This window comes from Amblyomma americanum, unplaced genomic scaffold (genome assembly GCF_052857255.1).
Source record: "Amblyomma americanum isolate KBUSLIRL-KWMA unplaced genomic scaffold, ASM5285725v1 scaffold_100, whole genome shotgun sequence".
NCBI lineage: Eukaryota > Metazoa > Arthropoda > Arachnida > Ixodida > Ixodidae > Amblyomma > Amblyomma americanum.
Genome location: NW_027526572.1, coordinates 260239 through 273049, shown reverse-complemented (window position 1 = coordinate 273049; position 12811 = coordinate 260239). Strand labels below are relative to the sequence as shown.

Here is a 12811-nt window from a genome sequence, read left to right as displayed (position 1 = left end):
TCTCGGTCACCTCGTGAGTGCCGATGGCGTTAAGCCCGACCCCGAGAAAACTGCTGCCGTCGCCAACTTTCCTGTTCCTGCAACAAAGAAAAGTGTGCAACGTTTTTTGGGTCTGTGCGCATATTACCGCCGCTTCATCGCCGACTTTTCAAAGATTCCCGCACCCCTGTACCACCTCACGCGCAATGATACACAGTTCGTGTGGGCTGCCGAGCAGCAGGAGGCTTTTGCCGAGCTGCGCAGACGACTGCTAACATCCCCTGTTCTTGCGCACTTTGATGAAGAGGCTGAAACCGAAGTCCACACCGACGCGAGCAACGTCGGCCTCGGCGCCGTACTCGTCCAACACCAAGGTGGCGTGGAAAGGGTCATCGCGTATGCAAGCCGCACGCTTTCTCGCGCTGAAACAAACTATTCGACCACAGAAAAAGAATGCCTTGCGGTTATGTGGGCAACCATGAAATTTCGTCCGTACCTCTACGGCCGCCCGTTCAAAGTAGTTACCGACCACCATTCGTTGTGCTGGCTTGCAAATCTTCGCGACCCATCGGGGCGCCTAGCCCGATGGAGCCTCCGCCTCCAAGAATTCGATTACACCATTGTGCACAAATCTGGCCAGACGCACGAAGACGCTGACGCACTCTCTCGCGCGCCCGTCGGGTTAGCGGATGATAGCATAGAGGACGAGAGTGGTTTTATTGGAGTTGTCAGCGCCTTAGACCTAATGACCCGCCAGCGAGCTGACCCAGACCTGCGACCTATCATTGATTATCTGGAGGGCCGAGCTTCTGTCGTACCCCGACAATTTTCTAGAAACCTGCCGGCCTTCTGTCTCCGGAACGGCATTTTGTTTAAGAAAAACTCCAGCACTGTTGACCGAGCGCACCTCCTCGTCGTTCCGGCAGATCTCCGCGCCGATATCCTTCTTGCTTGTCACGATGAGCCGACCTCCGGCCACTTGGGCTTTGCCCGCACACTTGCACGCGTGCGCCAGGCGTATTATTGGCCCAAACTTTCTCACGCCGTCCAGCGTTACGTCAGAGGCTGCCGCGATTGCCAACGTCGTAAGGCGCCTCCTCTCAAGCCAGCGGGCTTGCTCCAACCTATTGAACCCCCTCGGACGCCTTTTGATCAAGTCGGCATCGATCTTCTGGGCCCATTCCCTGTGTCATCGGCCGGTCATAAATGGATCATAGTCGCGACCGACTATTTAACAAGGTATGCGGAAACTAAAGCGGTGCAGCGCGGTACGTCATCTGAGATCGCCCAGTTTTTTATGCAACAAATCGTGCTGCGTCATGGCGCACCGTCCCACGTAATCACTGATCGAGGTACGGCGTTTACGGCACAGCTCATGCGCGACGTGTTCGAGCTCAGTCACACGAACCATCGCAAAACTACTGCCTATCACCCACAGACGAACGGGCTCACAGAGAGACTCAACAGAACGATCGCCGACATGATCGCAATGTACATAGACTCGCAGCACAAAACCTGGGACGAGATTCTCCCGTACGTCACATACGCTTACAACACGGCCACCCAGGAGACGACCCGATTTACACCATTTCGTCTGGTCTACGGACGTGACGTTCAGACGATGCTGGATGCAATGCTTCCATGCAGCACTGATGACCACCCACTCACGCCAGACGCCGAGCAGTTCGCTCAGCGCGCCGAGGAAGCACGTCAACTTGCCCGTCTTCACATTCAGCGGCAGCAGGGCACGGATGCACGCCGCTACAACCTCCGTCATCGGCACGTCGAATACCATCCGGGAGACCAAGTTTGGGTGTGGACCCCGGTACGCCGCCCAGGCTTGTCTGAAAAACTGATGTGCCGTTACTTTGGACCGTACCGAGTTTTGCGCCGCGTCACCGAAGTGACCTACGAAGTTCTTCCTGACGGGGCTGTGCAGCCTCAGCGTCGTCCACCCCGCTCTGAGGTTGTGCACGTTGTCCGCATGAAACCCTACTTCACGCGGTAATGGATAGTACGCTCAGTGTTCTGCTAGTTTTCGCGTCGGACACCTTCGCCCACCTCCCTTGTACATTTTTGTGTGCTTGTGCTGTTTTTTTTTTCTCTTTCCACTGCCCATACTGCAACCCCGCTTTTGTTTTTCTTTTTTTTTTGGAGGGGGAGTAATGCCACCTGGTGTTCTCAGGTGGCGCTGAAGTGTCTTGGAAGACGTTGAAGTGTCTCGCGCTGGCTGGCTGGCTGCTTGCTGTATTCTGCTGGTTAGCGACCTGTCTCCCTGTTTTCCGTTACAGTATATACTGCATTCGCTACATCTGCTCGAACTTTCATTTTGTCTAGTACATGCTCCTTACGGTAAGAAACGCACTGGATGACGGATGACTCACCTAAAGTTACAGATTTTGAATATTTCTAAAAAAAAAATGCGCGCTTCGACTTTTCTATACCTTTAAGCGATAAAGTTACACAACCTGTGTTAACATGCGTTTTAAAATGAGTTGCAATATTTCTGCAATCTTTAAGTTCAAAATTGCCAAATGTGATCCGGTTAGCTAGATTACAATTGCTGTCAAGGAAGATAGGCAAGACGCTTCTGACCGTAATGTATAACATTAAGCTGTCAGTGAATAGCAGAATATCTTCTCTCTTACACTACGACTGTGTTTACCTTGTTAAATTAACGAACCATTTTTATTGAATTCTATCAGCCGCAGCGGTGGCAGAGTGGTTATGGCGCTCGGCTGTTGGCCCGTAAGACGCGGGTTCAATCCCGGCCGCAGCGGACGAATTTCGATGGAGGCGAAAATCTACAGGCCCGTGTACTGTGCGATGTCAGTGCACGTTGAAGGACCCCAGGTGGTCGAAGTTTCCGGTGCCAGTCACTACGGCGTCTCTCATAGCCTGAGTCGCTTTGGGACGTTAAACGCCATAAAAGCAAGCTATTCAATTCAATTCAAAATGGAAGGGCTTTCATGTAAATGACTTGAAACATTGCAAGAGATTCTTACCTCTCCGATGCAGCAGTCCATTTTTAACGGGACGTGCTTGTATTGTAACGCAAGAAAATTAGCCAAAACAAGGCCGTCAACAAAGGATCCTTTATTGCCGGTACTTTAATTATTTTTTTCTTGTTTTTCTTGGAATCGGTCTGGCCAAGACATGTTAGGCTGCCAAATATGTGTCCTCAAGGATACTTCTCAGACAGGACACTGGTAGGTTCAGGCGGATACCAATAATGAAGCAGATAGTTTACGATGAGACGGTCATAATTTCTGCCATTCGTTTACCGCACTCAGGTTTGCATCTTTCTCATGTTAGGATCCCAATATCTATAATCGCTCAAAGCTACCCTCGTACAGCTATCACTTAGAAAAAAGAGAGCGAGGAAATGATACCGCTGGCAACTCTGCCAAACTGCGGAGAGACGTCATACACCAGCTGGGACAAATCACGTGCCACGGCTTTCCCTGTGTTCATCCTATGCAGAGAGCCCTTGAGGAACTCTGTCGTGGAGGACGGCGGCCCGGCCAGCCGCCTACGGTCAAAGACAGGCGTGGCCAAGACGGCGGCTGCAGATTCAACTGACAGAACCGCAGTTGGGTAAGCCTGCCCTCCACCCCTTCGCCCTCTCGCTATTCGCTGGCACTGAACTGAGGCCTAACGATGGCGCCTCTGAAGCAGGGGTCGCTTGCTCAATGCTGGTTGCAAGGACGGACTGTGCTAGGTTGCTCTGCACTTGTGCTATCCCACACCGGGATGTCAAGAGAACGAGGCAGTCCCGCTATTGTGCAGCTTGAGCTTCTTGTGTAGTGTCGCGAACTTGCGATGCTCCGCATCGCAATTTGGGGTGTGTCTTGTTTTTCCCCAAACCGTACAGTTGTGCGTAGTGGGTGACAAACACTGGACTTTATACAATATTTTTTACTACCAAAATGGTCTTGCTGCCGTAAGTATATTCTTCAATCTGCACTGTTTTACGACAGCAGCACAACGCTGCTTCATTTCGTTTTGGACTGCCGACGAACTAGCCCCAGTAAGAGCTACGCGGTTATACGACGCCACAGAAACAAAAGGCTCAATTTCCGATCATTCCAAAATTTTCTTGCGTCCCACCAATGAGTCCCGACCTCTCAGCTATGTACGTAATGCCATCTCATGTCAGCCATGTTCTGCCTGCTACCAAAGGCAGGCCGAACAACTGCATGCGCCCACAAAAATTATTAGCGAAACTGAGCAGTTTCTGTCCTCAGACTTCCTGCAAATCATGCAAGGATTGTGAATACGTGACCTGCAGACACCAAATTGATTGCTTATTTATGAACACGAAAGAAAACTTATTTCTCATGTGCGCTAGCACAAGCACGCTTATTGCACAACAGTAAAAGCATACACGACAGGATCTGCATGCCATGGAAAATTTAATGCTTCCGCACACATGCTGGTTTTAAGTTTGCGGCGCCGCTGGTAGTACCAGCGGGCTACCGACCAAGCTGTGGCTAGCCTATTCATGGCCGTCTCAAAATATATCCCATTTATCGCATTCAGACCTCCATTCGTCACGCTCATGTGGGAACCATGTTACCGTATAGTTCTCCCAAAGTGGCCCTGATCGACGTATCCCGGTAGAAGCAGCATGGTTGTTTACAGAAAATGCAGAGCCATTATCACAGTAGTGATCGCTGCTAAGCTTGAATGAGACGAGAGACATGCCACACATCATTCCTTGCGCCTCTGCCATGCTGGAAAGCTGAAAGCCGGGCCCACGAGCCTGCCGAGTACCGGGCTTCTCGCAAAGCCCGAGGAGGGAAGGCAGCTGACCCGAAGAGCGCTGATCAGACAACCCCCGCAAGGGCCACCGGCAGAGGTGCTCCTCGGTGAGGCAGGCCTGCTGTTCGCTCTGCCGCAGTTCGTTGGCAGCTGGCGCCATGGAAGCATAATCAGAATTCTCAATGTTGGCTGCTAGGAATGGCTGCTCGGCTTACGAGGCGCTTTCAGTATCCGGCGCCGGGCTGTCCAGATTGCCGAGGTCACGTGTACGAGCCGATCTTGCAATAGTGTAGCCATAGATTAAAGATAAGAGAGCAAAATATTGATACAGGGCCTACCCGATCTCCTCGAGTGCGCAGAGTAAAAAGGCACAGCTTCGATAACTGTTTTTTTTCTTTTTTACAAGAAATTTCCTTGCTCCTTCCGCTAGTGACGATGCGTTTGTTCTTTTCATAAAAATTGTTATATTTCGAAAACAATGTGCTCAGCATAATGAAAACGTTAAATAGACGTACGAGCTAGAGATGCGTGATACAAAAACAAACGCGAGGTCCTCATTTCGAATTGCTTTGTGTTTAGTTACGGAAACCAAACATTCGGTTTACTTTCTCATAACCAGATGTTGCGGACAAAAGCATTTTTGAACGCGGAACTGTTTCAGAACACAATTTTTGCATATAATGTAAGATTTCACTATAACAATCAATATATCCGCAGATCACCCGGCGGCAATCTTGTATTCTTGTTCTAGTAGCGTTTTTGCAATCGTCAAAAGCGTTCCTGATTGGTTTTCTACGGCAGTCTTAACCGTTGGATGCGATCGATGGAAACACTTCAAAAGAAAGATTTGTCTACATGTCAGCAGAATGAACAGTTACTTTTAATATTTTTATAACAATATCTTACAATTTTCAATATTTTTGTCCGAAAATGTTGGACATGAAACCAGAACCTCTTTTATGTGCTTTGGGCACTCATTATTCGTTTCTACCGCGCCGGATTTGTGCAGATAAAAAAACTATGTACCAGCGTTTTCTGCTTGTCTTCACTTGAAATGACAGACGCAAAAAGTGGTGATGGCGCATGTGCGCTGCAAAATGTCATGATCCAGCCGGAAGCGCAGTGTTGTAACCCACAGAGAAGGCGCCGCGATGCTGCCTTTTGCGTACTTCGCAAGCCACCGCATAGAAGAGCGGATGGCGCCCAGCGCAAGCAGGCTGTTCAAGTGGAAGCTCTTTTCCATAGGAAACTTCCCTGAGAAGGAGCCGAATCCTGGACGGTAGAGAGAAATTGAGGTACAGTCATAAACAAAGGTTTGCCGGACGTGCGAGCGCGTGGCAAAATTGCACCCCTGCACGACCTGAAGGCACTGTGCCGGTTCTCTCAGCCTCTGCACAATCACTCCTACCCTACAAGCGCCGTGGGCGGGTCGGAACCGGCGCCAGGTGTGGCTCCGCCATCCGCCAGGAGTCGGGCCTAGCCTTCGTTGTACCGCCGTGATGTGTGAAGCGCATCGCGTCGCCTCTTTCTAGGGTAATCAGCATGCGTGTGGAAACAATGTGCTTTCCCCTTTTTTAATCTCTTGCTATTCACAGCTCTGACCCTCAATTTCCGAAGCGCGAGCGCTGAACGAGCAGACAGCAAGCCTGCGAATGTGTGGATAAGTTCTCCTGGTCGCGAAGAATTTTAGAATTCTAAGGCCTCTGCGCAAAATGCGCTTGCGCTAAGCATTACGACGGAAAGGAAGTGTTCTTCTTTATATTTTCTTGTGAAACAAACAAACTAGAATTCACAGGACTGTTGCCAGTTTGTAATGCGAATGATTTAGATTAGTTCGCTGGTTTCCGAGAAGAAATTGAGACATATTTGAGTTCACACATTACAGTGGAACAACTAGGCTACCGCAGTGGTGCCGTAGTGGTGAGACCACACGCCTTGTATTCGGGAGGCGTTGGCCTCTTAGGTCCTAGGTGCATTTTTACCGGCGGGTGTCCGAAGGTAAAGATTGATCCGTGCTGCCCGGCGGTGGTGTTGCGGGCGCCGACGCCACCGGCAGAAAACTGAGGAAAGAGCCAAAGGCAGGTAACGCGATTTCCCCTAGGAAACCGCAACGTATGGGGCCCTAGAGGTCAAGCATCCGTTGCGAATGCGATGGTTGCTGGGTTGTTAAATGCAGAAGGTGCTGAGGGGAGGTTTCTGGTATTGAAGGTGGGGGATAAATTTTTCCGGTGCATGCCCGAAGGTACACCCTCCGGAGGTTGCTCCACAAGAATCTCGTCATTGCGTTGGACCGCGCTTTCCACGCAATGTCATTCTTCATTCATGTCTGGCATGATCACATGTTCTCAGGGCTTCACCCTGATGTGTATAGCCTGCTACGGTTGACGTGAGAACGTTTACAGAACATGATTGCCTCGGATGGCAATTTCACTCGCATTAGCCTCGCTGACTGCTGAACTCGCAGACGGATCTGATATTGTTGCCAATCATTAGTATTCTTGTTTGCTTCCTTCACACGAACAACGCCTCGCACATTTCGTTCTTTAAGCTTACCGTAAACGCATTTTTTGTGGAGGCTTGAGCATTAAGCCATCCTCGCGACTAGGAGGAGTGGTCATTCTCAAACTAGGGGCCTTTATGTTCATGGTAACGCTAGGGCGTTAGTGCCATCGTGTCGAAAAAATTGCGTTCCGTCAGTGTTGGTGATGGATTAATGTGTCGCAGCTGAAGCGGCCGGAGCAACCGGCCGCTGAAGCAACGAATTTGGGCAACCTGGTCACATGACCTTCTGGCGTCACCGCATCCTGCCCACCGAATTGTGAGCAAACTGGCCACCATGGCAGGTGGCACTTAATGACTGGTCGCGAGAGGCTGCTCGGGAAGAACCATTTGGGTCTCACAAGCCCCACCTGTGGCAGCACCTGCCATTGCATGGCAGTGGCTCATCTCCTAACCGCTGCACCACTGCGCGAGGAGCGGTATACGGACGACTTCCAGCGATCTATGAATGTAATGTCGAGAATTAACAATTCCACATATATGGGCCTTAACCGAGTAACGCTATCTCATGCCCTCAGTTATATTTTTTCAGTGGACGCGTGTTTGAGAGTATGGGTCACTCCTGTGAAGAACACCAGATAAAATGACTGACGATTTAGCGCGGGTAGGCCAAATGAAAACTAAGTTCGCTAGCACTGCGGCTTTCAGCCCTGTTTCGGTCCGAGGCTTGGTTTGGTGGTAAAGGCAACCTTTAGACAGAGTGAGCCCGTCGCCCACAACTTGGTGGGCAGGTGGTGGGCCACCTGCCAGCATCAAGCAGGCTTTATTCATTTATTTATTAAGCACGCCCCTAGAGGCCCTCCTTCGAGGCTATTACATGGGGTGGGGGGTCAGTGTAAAAACGTATACAAGGAACATAATTAACAAACAACATAACAATAAACAGGCTAGGTATAACGGGGAAAAATTATTAAGCACCAGGGAGTAAATAAAGAAGCAGGCGATAAAAACAATAGAATACAAGTTATAGGTTTGAAGAAAACGATTAGGCATAACAGAAATGAAAAATCGGCAAAGATCGAATAAGTCGTCGAGTCAGGGCCTTATTGCTGGCCCACTATAAAAGTTTATGAAAGTATGTGGCTGGTCACCCGCATGCAGACACGCCCTGAAAGCAGGTAGTGCGATCTGCCTTGTCCATCACGGCGGCTAGAGCAGACGCCAGGCTGATAGCGAAGCGGCACTTGGCGCAGGTTATGATCTACGCACGGCGCCCGGGAGGTAGGTTTGAGGGTAGAGAGGTTGCGAGGAACGAAAGAGCTCTGTTACGGCTGCACAGAGATGCATTTTCGGCAGCGCTGGCACGTCTCGCAAATTCTTGACCGCTATTGTCCCAGCGAGGCTGCGAAACGATGCTACTTTCAACGAGGTTCGAAAGGCGAGACACTAGAAAAGGCTGTACGCGAAACAGATGCTGTCAGAACGTTCACTTGAATGACCAACGATTCTGCCGATTTCTACGTAAATGACGCGCCAGAAAAAAATTGCCAAGTTGTGGAACGACGTGCTTGACTGCACAAGCCTATCACTTGGCTTCACCCCAACTTCTCGGTTTCTACGTGGTTCAAACATTGCAAATATTTCCGTGCTTTAACGACAATGAGCGATTATAGGCGCCAGGTGTGTCTAAAAATCTCAGCTCATTGTTGAACGCTGTTATCGGGTTCAACGGCGTACGTTTTATTCTAAGTGTAAGCTGAATTTCACCTGCACGAAGCAATTCAATTACATGAGTCACGTGTAACAAGGATTCCGGAAAAGAGTTTTTTGAAGAGGATAGCAGGGCTTTGCTTGAACATTTAGCCCTTCTCTGAAACAGAGCTAGATTTAGTGTGAACGGTGCGCCTGTTCTATGCTGCTTTAGATGGTGCGTGACACGTGTCCCGAAAGCAGGGCCAGTAGTTACCATTGGCATATTTATTCTTTTCCCAACCTTTGATATCAGGACTCTCCGCTAGCGAGCAATGCTAGTGGGCCTTTGTGCTATCAAAGGTCGAGCAGAACGACGGCAAAAACGCAAAGGATTCAATTGTACTGAAGATGCTTACAAACATGACCCTCGCTGCTGTCATATGCCCTTTCATGAAGTTCGCCGGTGTAAACGGTTCCTTGAGTTGTGTAGTTGTGTCTGCGGACACGATAACCTGGGTGTGTTCCGCGCCTTTTGTGGGCTCTCCCCTTTCATGCCGAGAATTGTGTTGCATTGTGGCTGCAGCCATTGTAGGGGAGAGTTTCCGTGGGTGAAATTCGGGGCGACGTTGCTGTCCATGCGACTAATGGGCCATGCTCCCCTGCGCTCGCTCGCCAAGTGCTCTGATCGCAGCGATCTGTGTTTCTTTTGTTTAGCCTTTTTCCTGGCGCCTGGTGTTAACAATGTAGCGTGGCCTCTGCAGCCGCAGAAATCGGCTTGCCTCATCGCTCAGTGGGTTCCTGTACACGTTATGCACCACATCACAAGATGTCTCTGCTCGACTTGCTACAATTCAGGCGTATAGAGAGACGCCAACATCTGCAGTTAAATCTCCCGTAGAGTGAACTATTCCGCGCTATTGCTGGAGTCTGCAAGATGTTTCCGGAACGCTGTTCACGCAGTATGGGAATAACGCCCATAACTGCAGCGAAGTCATTTCTTGAGCCGTGCTTGCAAGGTTTTTTGCAGGATTGAACTGCGTTCGTCCTAAAGCCATGTTCAATGGATAGTTTTTAAACCTGCCCGTATAGCCCATTGAAAATGCCATTAAACTGTGAGGTCTTTATGTAATATCGAACTGCACGTATGAATATTTATACTTATAATTTCAACTTTTCCCGAAGTCACTTCTTGCGTATTGAAACCGAAAAAAATAGCAGTAACCACTTTTCATCGAACCAAAAACTGTCCTCACCTGTCCGTCACTGTCGTACTGAGAATGGACGTCACTTATATGATAGCATGAATTCCAGACTGCTCTATTCCCTGTGTCGATGCCACGTAGGGGCCGAGGGGCTCGACGGGTGGACGCTCAAGGAGCTGCCGACCAACCCGGCGAGGGCTCGGCCACTGCTCGTGGAGGCTCCACGCGGCAACGGCCGTCCACACGCTCCACCAGGACCGCGGCGCCAAGGGCCTCGGGGAGGCGGCCCCGTTAGGCGCTGGTGCCCGCTCGCCTTCAGCCACGACGGTACGGGCCCTGTTCCTTTTTAGCTGTTCTTTCCAACTAAAAAAGCGTCCACACCCTCGTCGGTGGCTGCGCCCTCTGCCTTGGGTAACAATGGTCGACCGTGTGCTCCTATATTCCTAACGTCGTGCAATACGGGAAAATGAAGTTAATGACCTGCTTTCTCAATATGTGCAGTTCAGAGTGGAATGCGAGTTCTAAGCGGATTACTTGAACGGACGAACAAGAAAATGGAAATTTAGATGTCAGTGATTGATCTGCGGTAACCCATTTTGGGTTGAACGGCTTTTAATTTTTTTGGACGTCCTTAGGTTTTCATTTGTGCAGCCAAATAAGAGCTGCTTGCTGCGTTACGTTTTCTGGAAATAATAAAGACAGACAGAAAGGAATACGAAATTTCGAAATCGTAATGCTCATAAATGATGTTTTCAGACAGGCTTTTTGATGTCGTACCGATGTATGCAACTTAGACGAGTTTCGCTTTTGTAGTCTCAAAAAGAGGTTCAACATGTTATTGGCAGCTTTGTCGGGATTTTTTTCAGACATATGTTGCGCAATGATACATGCAGATTTTTACCTGGTCCCTATGTACACAAAAGTCTAGTAAACTTACACTGCGTCGGTAAATACTTTCGGCTAGACAACTCGTCAATGACATATTCTGTCCTGATAGAAGCATTTTATCTGGGTGCTTTGCGATGAATTGCTCATGGAAAAGCTTCGAATGCATGGACAATCACTACCCCTTTGTTAATGGTTCTGAAGGTTGACTCACTCTCCGCTTCAATATTGTCACTTAAGGTGGACCCTCATCTCCAAGTTATCTTGTCCGTTGTGCGGTGCCGCAAGGGTCATACTTGCCGCCACTACTGCATAGTGCAGTTAAGAATGATGTTTTAAGTTCTGTAAAGCACTGACAATTATTTCAGTTCCCGGATGGCCTCAAGCTATTGCGTTTGGTGAAATTTATTCTTCATTGCGACGAATTGCCGAGAAATGCTAATGCAGTGAATACACTGTGTGCGCCGCACTAAAGTTAAATTACAATAAAAGGATAGCCAATTATTTCTTGCGATATAAATCATCACTTTTGCCCGATTACTTTGACAAAAACTGTCCAACACAGCAAGTTGATGTAATTCTCAATTTTAAATAGACTCTTTACAGGAGTTGACAGTTGGCCGGCGAAAACATTGACTGCGGGACGAGGCTGCCCTCTGCAGATTTCGAGGACTAAAAGTTTAACCCTTGGTAGCAAATGGTCCAGCGCACGCGCACGCACGCACGCATGAACGCACACAAACACACACCGAGCTGTGAACAAAAAGATAATATGCAGTGATACCTGTAACCACAAAATATCTCGCCTGAAAATGAGAGTACGGTAATAACAATCGAGAACATAGAGAAAATGGATGCAGTGCGAAGCGCTTATCAGAGGAGAACATGAACGACCAACCTAAAGGCAAACAGCTAAGCCCCCGACAACTCCTGACGGAAGAATGGGGTGCTACTGCATCGTAATATATTCAAAAATAGCGACTGTTTCTTTTAAAGGGGGATATTTTGAATTTATGGTAAGAACTGAAAATAAGATATCTTTTGTTCACTAAAGTATGTGCGACAGATGTGTATATGTATACTATTCATATACATACTTAGCCTACCAAGCATTCGCTAGTGCCTCGTGCAATATAATACTTCCCCACTGCTCCTTCAGGCGTGGCATGCGCCTGATGAAAAGCTCTTTCTTTGCAGCTTCACGGACGGGACGCTGCGACGCATGTCAGCGGCCTTGTGAACCTCTCGCATGGTTCAAAATCTCCGGCTCCCTCTGTTTCCCTCTCACCTCATCCCAGGGGTCGCGCCGAAGCTATCTTTAGTGATAGTCCTTGCATTTTCCAGAATTTTCCACCAGATGACCGCGTCCAGCAAGAGATCGCACAGCCATTCTTAGCCGGTCATTCATTTATGCATATTCCAGTTTCGCTAATATTGTCTAATCGGCAACTTTCGCGAATACCTCATTTTTTAGTTTTACCGGAGACATATGGACCCTGTGATAAATTTGACCCGCTAAAAATTAGAGAGAGGAGACGGGCAAGGGTCCTACAATTCCTTCTCGCGAAATTCAGTACTCGGGAAATATTCTGCTATTGCGAATTAACCCGAAGTCTCGAAAAATTGGGCTCGCGAAAAAATTGCCTTACAGCGTTCTTTGCCGCAAGAACGCTGAATAGCACGTACGGCACACGTTCATCAGGCAACATGCTTGGTGGCGGGTTTATTATACCAGCATGACTTTTTCCTTTTGGGAACTGCTGTGCAGCCCTATCAGGTTTTCAGAGATC

General features: G+C 48.9%; 1 pseudogene; it reads left to right on the top strand.

Moving 5' to 3' along the window:
- LOC144112424 (tubulin beta-1 chain-like) overlaps positions 1 to 12811 on the top strand; it is a 111528-nt pseudogene that overhangs the window by 40773 nt on the left and 57944 nt on the right.